General features: G+C 42.9%; 1 long non-coding RNA gene across 1 annotated transcript; it reads right to left on the reverse strand.

The window, feature by feature from the left end:
* Nucleotides 1–7,615: 7,615 nt before the first annotated feature.
* LOC311080343 lies at nt 7,616–8,642 on the reverse strand. The gene is made up of 3 exons (XR_014605561.1): nt 8,446–8,642; nt 8,261–8,338; nt 7,616–7,927 (listed from the first exon to the last, which is right to left on the reverse strand). It is a non-coding gene; the product is annotated as an uncharacterized lncRNA (long non-coding RNA).
* Nucleotides 8,643–11,480: the final 2,838 nt, after the last annotated feature.

Below are 11,480 nucleotides of genomic sequence, written 5' to 3' on the forward strand. Positions count from 1 at the left end.
ATTTAAATTACAGTGGGTTACCATTGTGGAGAAGAGTGGAGCATTTCGTTAGTCTATGGAATGATTCAATTATACTTTCAGATGTTTTGGGTGAAGGAGCATGTAAATCTGAGCATTTAAGATGCTAATATGTGCTACTGCAAGCAAATAGCTAGCTATAGACTATCAATTCAATTGTGTGTCACTAAAATAAATGAAATCTTAATGGATGAATAAATATATATATATACCTGAATCATGTCAGGGAGCCTTTAAAAATTCACTTTGAGATTATTTAAATGGGTCGCTTAAAATTACTTCATTCCATGATGTTGAAGTTACATGAACATTATGTTTGTTTAACGTAACCCAGTTATGTGGAACCTGTTGACATAAAAAAGTTATCTCCTGCAAAGTGGTCTGTTATGGATTTATTAAAGACTGTTTTTGTTCCCTACTCCTTTCGTCATGCGCTTCACTACAACCAACCGTGACAGCTTGTTTTGAAAGTGAAAGTTGTGTTTTATAGCTATACTATTGGCGATAGACAATAAACCTTTTTGTCCAAGAAGCTCTGCATAAATTTTACTAATGTGACCACACCCTAAATCTTCCTATATTAACTCCTTGCTTACTGCGTTATTGTATAAAAGCAATAACACTTGCTCAGTCGTGCCAGGTCTGAAAATCACCTAAGGAAAGAGGTCTGTATTTGAAACAACAGAACTCTGGTCACTCTGATCACAATGGCATAAAGACAGGAAATGTGAGAATAAGAGAGAAAGAGAGGGTGGAGATATATTTGGACAAAAGCAGAGTGGGAGTGGCTGCCAGCAGTGGGACAGCAGCAGTTTGATCTCCTCCTCAGGCAAACCACTCATTAGACACACAAAACCCGGCTGTGTCCTGCCCTTCCCATTAACAATGTACACAGCTCAGTGGAGATCCACTCTCAAAGGGATTCTACCTCCAAGATGGCCTGTCCATCAATACTAGACCCACTATAGTCGCATAAATCTACATAGACTTAAACCCATCCATTCTAAAATAGGTTTGCATAAAAGTGCACCACAAAGATTCCATTGATGGAGCCATGAACATGACCCTATTTTCCTGTATAGTGAAGAAGAGGAGGACAGTGGTCAAAAAGAGAGGGAGCTCTCATCATAATGACCATAAAAGTGGATTTTAAATGCTCGTAAAGCAGTGCATGCTAGAGACAGGAGGAATCCGTCCAGTGTGGCTGACCACCGTGCCATCATGAACATCCCATAAATGGGAGTGTTGTTAGCCAGCGGGAGGGAAACCCTTTCCCAGAGTACACTTGTAACCCAGTAGAATATAATTCTTCAGGTTATGGGTTATCTCAATTTTATTTGCTTTTGTTTGGTTCTAATTCAGATCTAATAGGTGATTGAAATATACATTTCAATTCAGTGATGTATAAAGATGTGTGTTCCTTTAAGAATGTCATCCCTATTTCAAGTTTGATTGATATGCACATGCGAAAAACGTGGCATTAACAAACAAGTTAGGCGTTTCATTATGTTATTGGTTTATGTGAATTAAGTCCCGCCCTCACTGGTGTTTTAGGTAACGTGAGTGGTTGTTCAGGAAAGAGGAGAGAGGAGATTGACGAGGCGGTCGATTAAAAAGAGACGGAGAGATTGCGGTAACAAAAAGTGGTTATCTTTATAATTCATCTGTTTAAAACGCTTATTGTGCCTTGTAACGTCTGTTAATACCCACAAGTTTTAGAAGAAGAGTTATTTTGTTTGTAACTGAGTCACACCGTGTGTTTGCTCGACATCGCGGCACCTTTTTCTTTTCTTTTATGGGACAGTTCGACAGTACAGACAGTGTTTACAGTTATTGTAAAGAGAACTGGTGAAGTACTGAAGACACTTCCGTTTTATTATCAATCGTTGAAATTTTGACGAGAGACTCGGAAGTTTGCCAGCCGTGATAGACGTTCTGCATCGTCATCAGAGGACGCGCAGTCGCGCCCCGGAGGAGGATATCGCGGAGACCTGTACGGTTACTCTGGGCCGAGGAGTCGTGGGCCTGTATTCAACGGGCGCGCAACAACGAACGCAAAGGAGGAAGATTTCCTGGGATTCCTCATAGTGCAGCTGCGTCACTTATGGTTACCATCTGAATTCAGGTATCCTTTGTGTATAATTGTTTTCCCGCTCAGGAGAGTGAAGCGGCCAGTTTTATTGTTTCCAAGGCCACCACGTACCCCAGCAACGATTCAGGCCTGCAACGGTGTGTGTGTGGGGACTAACTGTTGTGTGTTGTGTGTGGGCCCACAGTGTTTTGGTTATCATTTTTGTTATTCAGTACAGTTAAAACTGTGATTTTGATCATTTTTCATATGCAGTGAAAGTGTGACATACACATTCATTCATTTTGGCATAATAATATATTGCTTTTGGGGTAATATTGTGTCCTTGTGATTTGAGATAATAGATAACTGTGAATTACGCACACATTGTTTTATTCGTTATATTAATATTATTTATTTTTATTTTACACAAATTAAATTTGTTACATTTTGTCACTTTCAAAGACTTTTATTCTTTCAAGAGAGGTTATAGCAGTACATTTAAGCACAATTGAGTATAGATAAATATTATACTTTTCTACAAGAGAATTAATTCAGTTAGTGACATCAGAGGGGCCTAACTTCAACATCTGTAGGCATATAGTTACTGAATCTGGAGCGCTGCTGATCCTACTTAATTACAGGAAAGGCAAGTAGGGGGCGCTACATAACGTGGGGGCTCGTCCGGGATCTCCCTCTGCAAGTCACAAAATAGTTTGCTGAAAGAAGAAGAAACAAAGAAATTTAAGCTCAACACACCCCTGTAATTACATCATAATTAATTGAATAGTGCATAAAGTGTCGTCATGGCCCTAACAAAAGACCCCAGTCTCCAAGCAGAGTTGGCCAACTGGTGCAAAGATGTTAACATTGATGAGACTCATGCTCTTATGTTGGTAAATGTACCTGTTCACACAGAAGTGGCCGAAATTGAAGAGGTGATGGAAGCAGTAAAAGCTCTAGGAAGAGTTCGAGTACGAGACACGAGAGAAGGACCCACTTCACATTATCTGCTGGTGTTGTGTGAGTGTCGACAAGCCATTGACCCAAAGTGCATACCTCCTGAAGTGTCAAGGGGAGAAAAGGAAGAGCCCTGGTCAGTCGTAGTAATCCAGACCACAGAATCTGCATCTGACACAGCTTCTGCAGGGTTTATAGAAAAGTTTGCAAAGTTCCTGATGGAAGAAGGAAAGTCTCTCAGCGAGGTACAAGCTTTGATTTCTCCACACAGTGCCACTGACAGTTCCCCCGAGTCAATCATACGTGCCATGGGTGAGGTCCTGGAAAAGACAGTAAAGCACTCGAGCGACAACAACACATACCGACGCCTGCGCACATTTTCAGCCGTAGTTCCAACTCCCATGGGTGAGGAGAATATGGAAACTTGGATTGATCAAGCCAGGCTGCTGATAACTGAGTGTGACTGCTCCGAAAAAGAAAAACGACGCAGAATTGTGGAAAGCCTCAAGGGGCCTGCAATGGATATTGTAAGAGCTGTCAGATTCTCTGATCCTGAAGCTAGTGCCTCACAGTATCTGGAAGCGTTGGAGAGCACCTTTGGATCATCTGAGTCTGGTGAGGATTTATACTTCAAGTTTCGTCTTATGCGCCAGGGCACCGGGGAGGCTTTATCTGAATTCCTGAGAAGGATGGAGAAGACCCTCAGCAAAGTCGTGGAACGAGACGGACTGACCCTCAGTATGGTCGATAAAGTACGAGTGGAACAGCTGATTAGAGGGGCTGTGAATTCTGACATGATGTTGCTCCAACTGAGGCTGAGAGAAAGAAAAAATCACCCACCTTCTTTTCTGAGTCTGCTGAAGGAAATACGTGAGGCAGAAGAGAGTGAAGCAGCTCGCCACAGAATGTCCGCGAAAGCGAAGGCCATACTATTCCACGAAGATGAAAGAGCCAGCGTGTCTGTTATCCAGGAACTCAAGGCCGAGCTTCAAGAATTGAGAACCCAAATAAGCGGGGTTGAGGGCCAAGATGTTTCTACTTCATCATTAGTGATTAAAACCAAAGAAAAACCACTCAAGAAAACAACTGAAAAAGCTGATGATTCAGAAGTCCAAGAGTTAAAGAAACAGGTCCAACACCTACAGCAGCAGTTGGCAGTTCTGAGTGTCAGTTCTACTCAATACTCACCTCATGTGCTAGAGCAGCGGCCAAAACCATGCCAGTCTGTTCCCGCGGCGTTAAGATATCAGTCAGCCCGAACAAGAGATGACTACTTCTGCTACAAGTGTGGAGAAGATGGCCATATTGCCACCAAGTGTCAAGCTCCACCAAATTCGGATCAAGTGATTCAGAAGCTGATTCGTTCTTTGCGGCAGGCAAAAGGTGGGAAGCATGAGACAGCTGACAATAGAACTACTCAAAACCAAGCCTGTTTCTCCAAAAAGAGCCAGACCACCATCCATGAATCCAGCCATCTTCCTAAAGGACTAGTAGGACCGGCATCCACTGTAAAAGTGAAGCTTAATGGCCGTGTATGTCAAGCACTGTTAGACAGCGGATCACAAGTGACGATTGTGTTTGAAAGCTGGTATTCCAAGAACCTGCCTGATGTGCCCATTCACCCCTTGACTGGATTATCCATATGGGGCCTCAGTTCTTCCAGTTATCCTTATAAGGGCTATATTATAGTGGATGTCACCTTTCCTGCCTCTGTCACTGGTGTGGAGGAGTCGCTGTCCATCCTGGCTCTTGTATGTCCTGAACCCCAAGGTCCTTCCCAGCTGCCAGTCATTATTGGTACCAATGCCAGTTTCTTCACACGCCTTGCTGCTCTTACCCAGGATACAGAAGGATCCAATGTTGCATGTGCTTTGAGAATCCAGACTCGACACCCTGCAATCCATCTGCCACAGCAGCAAAAAACTGAAACTCTTCCCGATTCACCTGAAGGAAAAGTCAGATGGATAGGACCTGGTGATTGCATAGTTCCACCAAGGGGAGAAGTGTGTGCTGTCTGTAAACTGGAGACTGACAAGCCTTTAAGAAAAGAGATCTTTGTGGTAGACACGCCCGAGGACGCTAGTCTTCCAGCTGGAACATTCATAACCCCAGTGGTACTCCCATCATCCGCAGTAGAAGGACAAAACATCCAAGTGCTGGTCCATAATGAAACATCAAAAAATATCTCCATTCCTGCAGGAACAGTAATTGCCAATGTATATCCGACCGACACACTCACCGCAAGTTCTGAAGAACAGAGCTCCCAAACAATAGACCCGAGCTTGTTTAATTTTGGTGAGTCATCCATTCCTGAGGCCTGGGAACAGAGACTGCGTCAAAAGTTGGCAACCAGAGGTGATGTGTTTTCTGTTGAGGAATGGGATGTTGGATTAGCTCGTGGGGTTGAGCATATCATCAGACTGAAAGACCCAAAACCATTCAGAGAACGCTCCAGACGCATCGCTCCTGCAGATATCGAGGATGTAAGACGTCACATCAAAGAACTGTTAGCAGCGGGAATAATTAAGGAGTCAAGGAGTCCGTACGCATCGCCCATTGTTGTAGCGCGGAAGAAGAGTGGGGCAATCAGAATGTGCATCGATTATCGAACGCTAAATGCTCGTACCATCCCTGATCAGTACACCACTCCCAGGATCGACGATGCCCTGGACAGTTTGGCTGGTAGTAAATGGTTTTCTGTACTGGACCTCCGCAGTGGATACTATCAAATAGCCATGGCGGAGGAAGATAAAGAGAAGACAGCGTTCATCTGTCCCCTGGGATTCTTTCAGTTCGAACGCATGCCTCAAGGAATTACTGGAGCTCCAGCCACATTCCAGCGGCTAATGGAGAAAGCTGTAGGTGACATGCATCTTCTCCAAGTTATAGTGTACCTTGACGACATCATTGTGTTCGGGCGCACACTTGAAGAACATGAAGAGAGGCTGTTAAAAGTACTGGATCGCCTGAGAGAGTGTGGCCTGAAAGTGTCAATTGACAAGTGCCAGTTTTGCCAGCCTCAAGTACGGTATGTGGGGCACATTGTGTCAGCTGCTGGCGTATCACCAGACCCAGCCAAGATTGACGCCGTAACACGCTGGAAAAGGCCCACTGACCTAAAGACGTTGAGGTCGTTCCTGGGGTTTTGTGGATTTTACCGGCGATTCATAAAGGATTACTCTGCCATTGTAAGGCCTTTGACGGAGCTCACCAAAGGTTACCCACCAACATCTGGGCAAGACAGAAAGTCAAGCGATGGCAAGAAATACTTCAGAGTATCTGAGCAATTTGGAGAGCGTTGGGACGACACCTGTACAACAGCTTTCCATAAAATCATTTACTGTCTCACACATGCCCCAGTACTTGCTTTCGCTGATCCTGCCAAATCATATGTACTGCATGTAGACGCCAGTCTGAGTGGACTGGGTGCCGTTTTGAATCAGGAGCATTCTGGAGGACTGAGGCCCGTAGCCTATGCAAGCCGGAAACTAAGTGCCTCCGAGCAGCGTTACCCCATTCATCAGCTAGAGTTCTTGGCGCTCAAGTGGGCGGTTGTGGACAAGTTTCACGATTATCTATATGGAGCCCAGTTTGTGGTGAAGACCGACAACAATCCACTTACCTATGTGTTGTCAAGTGCCAAGCTGAGTGCGACGGGTCATCGTTGGTTAGCTGCATTAGCTACCTATAACTTCAGCTTGCAATACAAACCAGGAAGTCACAACATTGACGCGGATGTATTGTCTCGCTACCCCTGTGAATCGACTGCTTGCTCTGAATGGAAGGAAATACCCAAGTCAGGAGTAAGAGCCATCTGTCAGTTAGCAGTGGTTGCTGAATGTGGAGGTTCATCATCCAGACTGGTAGATCACTTAGGTGTTTTACCTCAGAGTATTCCCGATGCGTTCTCTTGTCCCACAGCTTTGGGTCTTGGTCAAATGGAACAGCTGACTAATGCAGAGTTGAGGCAAGCTCAAGAGGTTGACCCCGTAGTTGGTGTAGTAAAGCAAGAAGTGGAGTCAGGGAGAATACTTACAGCGGCTAGGAGTTCTGATGCTACCATTGCTCTGTTACAGCGGCAGGGAGACAAGTTAAAGATAAAGAGCCAACTTTTATACCGAGTCACCAAAAGTTCCTGTGGTAGAGAAAAGACACAACTCGTCTTACCCGGAAAGTACTGGTCTACGGTGTTGCACTCTTTGCACGACGACTCTGGCCATTTGGGAGTAGAGAAAACTATGGAACTCCTGAAAGATCGCTTCTATTGGCCTAGAATGTCTGCATACATAGAGCAGTATGTTAAGGATTGTGGCCGTTGTGTAACGAGAAAAACATTACCCAAGAGAGTTGCACCATTGAATCACATAACCAGCAGTGGGCCATTCGACTTAGTGTGCATAGACTTCCTGTCAATTGAGCCTGACTCAAAAGGTATTGGTAATGTGCTAATCATAACAGACCACTTCACACGCTATGCTCAAGCGTTTACCACCAAAGACCAGAAAGCCCTGACTGTGGCTAAGATACTGTGTGACAAATTCTTTGTGCACTATGGCTTACCCTCTCGCATCCATTCAGATCAGGGTCGAGATTTTGAGAGTGGTCTCATAAAAGAGCTACTAAGCATGCTGGGAATCCGAAAATCCAGAACGTCTCCCTATCATCCACAAGGAGACCCACAGCCCGAAAGGTTCAACAGAACACTTCTTTCCATGCTTGGTACGCTGAATCCTGCAGAGAAAAACAGATGGAGTCAACACATTAACAGATTAGTACACGCTTACAACTGTACTAAGAACGAAGCAACCGGGTTTTCACCCTATTATCTTCTGTTCGGAAGAGAGGCTCGTCTGCCGGTGGATGTGTGTTTTGGGACTTCGCCTGATGGAAAGGAAGCCGGTAACCATCGACAGTATGTGGAAAGAATGAAATCAGAGTTACAGAGAGCATATCAGTTAGCCACTGAAACTGCCCAGAAAAGTCAACAAAGGAACAAACGGTTGTACGACAAGCGAGTGAAACACCAGAGTCTGACTGTGGGTGATCGTGTGCTGATAAGAAATCTGGCCGTGACTGGAAAGAACAAATTAGGAGACAAGTGGAATTCTGTTCCTTACCTGGTGGTGGAAAAGCTACTGAATTTACCTGTGTATCGCCTGAAACCTGAATCCGGCATGGGAAATGTAAGAACATTACACCGAGACCATCTCTTACCAGTTGGGGACCATGTGAGGTTGGCAGATCTGGGAGAACCAACGGAAGTTTCTGCTCCGCCGGAGACAAGGACAAGATCTGTGGAGAGAAAACGGAGAAGAGGATTGGGAGAAAAGAATGTGACCCTGACAGGAAGTGAATTAAGGAACCACTCTGAAAGTGAAGAGGATGAAGTGTGTTATTACTACTCGGATAGAGTGGAGGAACCGCACAGGCCAGAGGGTGTTACACGGGAGGAATCTACAGTGGAGGATGAAACTGTTAACTGTGGAGGTGACTTGGATAGACCCCTTGCAGAAATGGCAGAGCTGATACTCATGGAAGAAGGCCCTGGGGAGCTTCCAGATCCGAGTTCAGAGACAATGGGAGATCCTGGTTTAGAAGGGGGAGAGCTTGAAATAGTCAATGCTACTAAAGAGGTAGTAGAGACAGTTCAGTCCCGCCCAAAAAGAGACATAAGACCTGTAGTCAAGTTGAGCTATGATAATCTGGGCCAGCCCACTAACCGACCTTTAACTCTGATTCATAGAGGGATGGTTATAAATGTAGAGGGTGGGGAAGAGTCAGAAACGAAACCCTGTAACACCATGTGGTGTCACCCTATGGCACAGTGTGCTCGTTGTACTCAAATAAACCCTTATACTGAGCCTAAAGTCACCATTAAAGTGCTGAGAAGTAATCTCATGGGGTCATGAGAGGTTTAGAAGGGGGAGCATGTAACCCAGTAGAATATAATTCTTCAGGTTATGGGTTATCTCAATTTTATTTGCTTTTGTTTGGTTCTAATTCAGATCTAATAGGTGATTGAAATATACATTTCAATTCAGTGATGTATAAAGATGTGTGTTCCTTTAAGAATGTCATCCCTATTTCAAGTTTGATTGATATGCACATGCGAAAAACGTGGCATTAACAAACAAGTTAGGCGTTTCATTATGTTATTGGTTTATGTGAATTAAGTCCCGCCCTCACTGGTGTTTTAGGTAACGTGAGTGGTTGTTCAGGAAAGAGGAGAGAGGAGATTGACGAGGCGGTCGATTAAAAAGAGACGGAGAGATTGCGGTAACAAAAAGTGGTTATCTTTATAATTCATCTGTTTAAAACGCTTATTGTGCCTTGTAACGTCTGTTAATACCCACAAGTTTTAGAAGAAGAGTTATTTTGTTTGTAACTGAGTCACACCGTGTGTTTGCTCGACATCGCGGCACCTTTTTCTTTTCTTTTATGGGACAGTTCGACAGTACAGACAGTGTTTACAGTTATTGTAAAGAGAACTGGTGAAGTACTGAAGACACTTCCGTTTTATTATCAATCGTTGAAATTTTGACGAGAGACTCGGAAGTTTGCCAGCCGTGATAGACGTTCTGCATCGTCATCAGAGGACGCGCAGTCGCGCCCCGGAGGAGGATATCGCGGAGACCTGTACGGTTACTCTGGGCCGAGGAGTCGTGGGCCTGTATTCAACGGGCGCGCAACAACGAACGCAAAGGAGGAAGATTTCCTGGGATTCCTCATAGTGCAGCTGCGTCACTTATGGTTACCATCTGAATTCAGGTATCCTTTGTGTATAATTGTTTTCCCGCTCAGGAGAGTGAAGCGGCCAGTTTTATTGTTTCCAAGGCCACCACGTACCCCAGCAACGATTCAGGCCTGCAACGGTGTGTGTGTGGGGACTAACTGTTGTGTGTTGTGTGTGGGCCCACAGTGTTTTGGTTATCATTTTTGTTATTCAGTACAGTTAAAACTGTGATTTTGATCATTTTTCATATGCAGTGAAAGTGTGACATACACATTCATTCATTTTGGCATAATAATATATTGCTTTTGGGGTAATATTGTGTCCTTGTGATTTGAGATAATAGATAACTGTGAATTACGCACACATTGTTTTATTCGTTATATTAATATTATTTATTTTTATTTTACACAAATTAAATTTGTTACATTTTGTCACTTTCAAAGACTTTTATTCTTTCAAGAGAGGTTATAGCAGTACATTTAAGCACAATTGAGTATAGATAAATATTATACTTTTCTACAAGAGAATTAATTCAGTTAGTGACATCAGAGGGGCCTAACTTCAACATCTGTAGGCATATAGTTACTGAATCTGGAGCGCTGCTGATCCTACTTAATTACAGGAAAGGCAAGTAGGGGGCGCTACACACTTATCTACATTTGGACTCTCTGCTGAATGTCATTAACACACTGCTCCAAACAAGAACTGTGAAGTGTATAGTCTGACTGAACCTGATGAATATTCATCAACTGGTATATGGAGAGGGATGTGGGTGGGGGGCTAAAGGAAAGAGAAAGACGACAGAATGGGAGAATGGAAGGACAGAGGCAGGGAGAAAAATGGCGAAGAGGGAAGGGACGAGATGGAGGTAAAGAAAGGTTGTTGTGTAGTGAAAAAAAAAAAAAAAAGGATCTGGATGCAAAATAGAGCCAAAGACGTATCACAAAAGATGAAAATGAGACAGAGCTTTAAAAACTCTAAAGGTTTTCTTTTTAAGGTCTATTCGATAGAATAATTCATAATCATATAAATAAAAAGTTGAAATCAATCAAAGCAGAAGGGGACAATTAGCGGGAGGACAGATGAGTTACATACAAGGACAGTACAGGAGTTTTAAAGGATGCTAACAGAAGAAACATGTATAAGAGAAAGAAATATAAATATATTGTAGAAGAAACATATTCAGTAAGAAAGCAACTAATAATGGTGATTTTTTGCTGGATTTATTATGTGATATGTTTTCACTTTGCATCGTCCATTTAATATACATAGAAGCATGTGAGCACAAGTAGACTACTGTTGAAAAGTTTGATTTTATTTATTCAGCAAGGAAGCATTAAATTGATCAAACAAAATGTAAAAAAAATGTTCAATTACAAATAAATGCTGTTCTTTTTTTAACTATTCATCAAAGCATTCTGAAAAAAAATACATGTCATGGTTTCCACAAAAATATTAATAAGCACAACTGTTTTCAACAATGTTCATAATAATAATAATAAATGTTTCTTGAGCACCGAATTAGGATATTAGAATGATTTCTGAAGGATCATGTGACACTGAACACTGGAGTAATGATGCTGAAAATTCAGCTTTGCCATCACAGGAATAAATTACATTTTAAATATAATCAAATAGAAAAGAGTTATTTGAATTGGAATATTATTTCACAATATTACTGTACTTTTAATCAAATTAAAT

The sequence above is a fragment of the Abramis brama genome (genome assembly GCF_963993115.1).
Source record: "Abramis brama genome assembly, chromosome: 3".
NCBI classification, from domain to species: Eukaryota; Metazoa; Chordata; class Actinopteri; order Cypriniformes; family Leuciscidae; genus Abramis; species Abramis brama.